The sequence below is a fragment of the Apodemus sylvaticus genome, chromosome 10 (genome assembly GCF_947179515.1).
Source record: "Apodemus sylvaticus chromosome 10, mApoSyl1.1, whole genome shotgun sequence".
Taxonomy (NCBI): domain Eukaryota; kingdom Metazoa; phylum Chordata; class Mammalia; order Rodentia; family Muridae; genus Apodemus; species Apodemus sylvaticus.
The window spans coordinates 38,674,392-38,679,027 of record NC_067481.1 but is presented as its reverse complement, the minus strand read 5'-3'; the positions used below and the strand labels follow the sequence as shown (position 1 = coordinate 38,679,027).

At 46.8% G+C, this 4,636-nt stretch overlaps 1 long non-coding RNA gene across 1 annotated transcript; it reads right to left on the bottom strand.

Moving 5' to 3' along the window:
* Positions 1–3,210: 3,210 nt before the first annotated feature.
* On the bottom strand, positions 3,211–4,012 carry LOC127694787 (uncharacterized). The gene is made up of 2 exons (XR_007979861.1): positions 3,632–4,012; positions 3,211–3,512 (listed from the first exon to the last, which is right to left on the bottom strand). It is a non-coding gene; the product is annotated as an uncharacterized LOC127694787 (long non-coding RNA).
* Positions 4,013–4,636: the final 624 nt, after the last annotated feature.

Genomic DNA, 4,636 nt, shown 5'->3' with positions numbered 1-4,636 from the left:
AGGCTCTTCCTATGTCACAGGCACTGGGAGGTGAGATGGGTTGAACGTTTGGCTCAGACTCTCCAGCTGGCCTCTGCTGCAACCCTCCCAAGAGTTCCCTTAACCGACTGCTTTCACGAACACAGGCTCTGTTGAGGGAGAAGCTGGAGTCTGGAACTGTGTACACACTGTGGCTCGCCTTCCCATGGTACAGAGACTTGCTGATAGTTTTATATCGGAAACTGAGTGGAGGACACACCTGGTGACACCATGAATGCTCTCCTGCAATGCCAGCTCCGTTTACACTGCAATTGTGAAGGCTGAAAAGCAGAACAGGATGGCACTGCCAACAGGATCTACCATAGAGAGAAGACTGGAAGGGAGCACTGGAAAATGCGCGTGGATGTGTCACTCTAAATGAAAACATTTACATATGTAGATTATAAAATGGTGGCGACTGGGAAATAAGGCTGCTGGTGACTCCTCCATTCCAAATAGTCTACAATGAACAGACTTGAATAATTTGAGAATATGTCACACAAACACACAGATGTCCCTACAAAAAAACCTTCTTTGTTTCTTTCCTTCTTTCTTTTTTATGACAGGGTCTCACTATGTAGCTCTGGCTGTCCTGGAAACTCATACACCAAACTGGCCTCAAACTCTCAGAGATCTCAGAGATCGGCCTCTAGAGTGTTGAATGGCAGCCACCTGACCCTTCTTATTTTTTTTTTGAGGTAGGGCCTCAAAAGGTAGTAGCCCAGAGTCACCTCAAACTCATTTTGTAACAGAAGATAGCCTTGAACTTCCAATCTTCTTCCAGCAAAGGGATATACCACCCTCCCCCCCACCCCCCCCCACCCACACCCACCCCGGCATGTGTTGCTAGGGACCAATCCCAGAGTCTCTATAGGCTAGCCAAGCCCTCTGCCTCTGGAGCTACAGTTACAGCCCAGAGTGGTGGTGTTGTTGTTTTTCCTGAGTCAGGGTTTCTCTGTGTAGCCCTGGCTGTCCTGGAGCTTACTCTGGAGACCAGGTTGGCCTCTAACTCAGATTCGCCTGCCTTTGCCTCCAGAGTGCTGAGATTAAAGACATGCGCCACCACACCCGACCAATAGTCTGTTTACTTAAATTTCCTGCTTCCTACCCAGGCTGCCTCTGTGGCTCAGCCCCATCCCCCCCATCCCTCTACCCCCCTCCCCCGCCCTCCACCCACCACCCCCCTTTTAGGGACTCTTACGCAGCAAAATCTGAATGTCAAAAAATACAGCTGGAAAAATCCAAAGACACTCCAACCCCTACCTCCTGCTAGCCTTTGAGCCTGGCTTCTGAGGTGGAACTGAGAGAGGCAGGGACAGGACAACCAGTGGAGTTTTCTCCTAAACTTTTTGTAGGGCAAGGACAGAACACATGCCGCTCCCATTGTTGGATTTTTCCACATATCTTGTTGCTGTTATTTCAAAATGTTTGGGGACAGAAGGTTCTGCCTTGTTTCTCAAGAGAAGCCTAGTGAGAGTGTGATACTCTCTCTGGCCCCTTCCCTCTACCTTCCAGGTTTCTCTTCCACAGTCAGGAAAACAGGGTGGGTGGGAAGGGCTGCCGCCTGCACGGAGCTGGCGAAAGAGCAGCGCTCTCCCTCTGCTGGAACGTGGCAGAGTTCCAGGGTGGGGAGTGGTGAAGCCAGGCTATTGATTAAACCTTGCTGCGCCTGTGGATTTAATCTCTACATCCAGGAATACAAACGTTAGAATCTCTCAACCCTTCCCTGAGTCCTCTGCTAATTAACTCCAAGGGAGTGCAAAAAAACAAGCCCAGGTGGAAATGAGGTCCCAGTGGGAAGGAAGTGTGATGTTCTGCGGGTGGGGGTGGGGGGACAGCCATGCAGTGGCCCAGGAGGAGAGAAAGAGACCAGGGTGCACATCCCACCTCTGCTCTTTGCTTATTAGACACTGAGGCAAGTCATCGGCCTCTCTGAGCCTCAGCTTCCCTTTTTATAAGCCAAAGAAAAAAAGAACTTGGGATCCTTGTTGCCTTGAGCCTCTCTGGGGTGTGCGCTGGCCTAGACAGTACTCCACTGGAAATACCAGTTCTTCATTCTTTTTTCTTTTTCCTGGAGAGGGTCTGGCAGTGGTGCTCCAGCCTGCAGTGAGGGCTGGGATTACAGGTGTGCACCAGGATGCCCACATAGGTGGGTAGATCTGAGCCATCAGATTTACTTTAAAGACTCAATTCATGTCTCAAGTTCAGGACACTTCCCTAGTCTCCTTCCCACTGGCTACTTTAGGTGACACTACTCTGGGTTCCTGGAACATTGTGGCTACAGTGCTATTTTTAGCCATACAGCTTTTAATTTAAGGACTTAGGCTATGACTTTGTCAATGAGGTGGCCGCTGCTCTAGTGTGAGGACTTAAGTTCTGATCCCCACCACCCACATAAAAGCCAGGTGTGATGGTGAGCCTCTATAGCCTCAGTGCTGGAGAATGGACCTAAATTGGTGAGCTACAGGTTCGGTGAAGAATTCCTATCTGAAAAGAATAGGAGAGAGGTTGAAGACAACACCTGATACTGACCTCTTGCTTTCACCTATGTGCACAAACATACATACATATCCATATACCACGCACTCATGCACACACACATATAAACACATACATGTATATACACACATGCACACATATACAAACACATACACACATGCAAACACATGCACACATATGCATATACACATGTACATACACCACACACATGCACTATACATACATAAACACACATACAATATATATACATAAACACACATACATACGTATGTACATACACCATCCACACAAATACATACACACATGGACATGCACATGCACACCAGCTATTAATTATAACTTGTCAAAGTAAAGCTGGGCAGTGGTGGCTCATGCCTTTAATCCCAGCACTTGGGAGGCAGAGGCAGGCAGATTTCTGAGTTCGAGGCCAGCCTGGTCTACAGAGTGAGTTCCAGGACAGCCAGGGCTATACAGAGAAACCCTGTCTCGAAAAAATCCAAAACAAAACAAAACAACAACAAAAAAAACCTCACTCCAAAGGGGATATGAATAGGCAGTTTATTCTGCAGCCGGATATGAGTGAGCATGGCCCAGAAACTCAGATTTAGGTCGCCCCATTGTAGAAACAGTTTTATGAATTTTTTTTTATAGTAACAGAACAAAGAAAATCGTAAATCAAGACACCTTCCTTCCTTTCTTTTTTTTTTTTTTTTGTTTTGTTTTTGTGTTTTGTGTAGCTCAGGCTGTTACAGAACTCATTGTGTAGACCAGGCTAGCCCCTGACTCACAGAGATCCACCTGCCTCTGTTTCCTGAGTGCTGGGAGAAAGCTATTGGAGTCTAGTGTGGTGATGCGTACCTTTATTCCCAGCCTCAAAAAGCCAAAAACAAAAAACAAAAACCAGAACAAAATCCCCAACACCACCACCACCAAAAGCAGCATCAAAAAAAGACAGCCAGCAAGCTTAGCTAGAGTCAGAGTCCACGGTCAGAAGCCTGAAAACAAACAAAAACAAGCTGACTGTGGAAACCAAAAGCTTTCAAAGCAAGCAAAACAAAATAGACACGGAAGCCAAATGCTTCAAAAGCAAACCAAAAACTACAAAGGCACTTACCAAACAAAGAGGATCCCGGAGAGCCTGGAAAGGCTTCACAGTCCGGCTGAGGAGATAGCCAGTGGCTCAGACCCACCTTGTTTCCATCTGACTCTTCCACAACAAGGGGTCATTGTTGAAGCATCTTGATTGTCCAAGCGAAACCATGGCTCCGCCTAAGAGAAGATAAGAGGAAGTTTATTCCAAAGCCAGTTATGAGTGACTGTGACCAAGAAACTCAGATTTAGGTCACCCCAAAGTGTTCCATCATGGAAGCTGCTACATGAACTTTTCATAAGTCACAGAACCAAGAAAGTCATAAATCAAACCACTTTCCAAATTCGTTGGTGGAGACATGAGAGAGGGGGGTTTCAGCCAAGAGGAGAGGGAGCTGCTGGAGGTCTGAGATTTTGAGAACTTTAAGCCTTTGGTTGGTGAAACCATGACTTGTTAACGTATTGCAAAAGGTTTTTACCCAATAGTCACAGGATGTTAGATCTGACTTTATCTGTTAAGCCACAGGATGTTAAGTGTTATTTTGTGTCACAACTGAAGTTTCTCCAGCTCTTTCTAGAAAGTTCCCAGAAGTCTATCAGACCTTTCCCGGAATCTTGTAGTTGGATTCAAACGGTACCCACGTGAGAGTCAGATCTGAGGGAGGTAAGTTTGGGTACCAGTGAGGCTACCATGGTAACCCAGGGCAATGAAGCTCCAAAGTCTATTCTCATCTGTGGTCCAGCCCCATCCCTGAACATAAGGCATCTTGGTTTTCTGTGCACCGTTACATGTATTTGATTTCTTTTCAGCTAGGAGCACCAGGAGTAAAGGGACTGAGCTACCTTGTGCGCCATGCTTGTTAGTCCCCCAAAAAGAAAATCCAAATATGGGGCTGGAGAGATAGTCCAAGCAGTTAAGAGCACTGGCTGCTCTTCCAGAGGTCCCAAGTTCAATTCCCAGCAACCACATGGTGGCTCACAACCCTCTATAATGGGATCTGATGTCCTCTTCTGGTGTGTCTGAAGACAG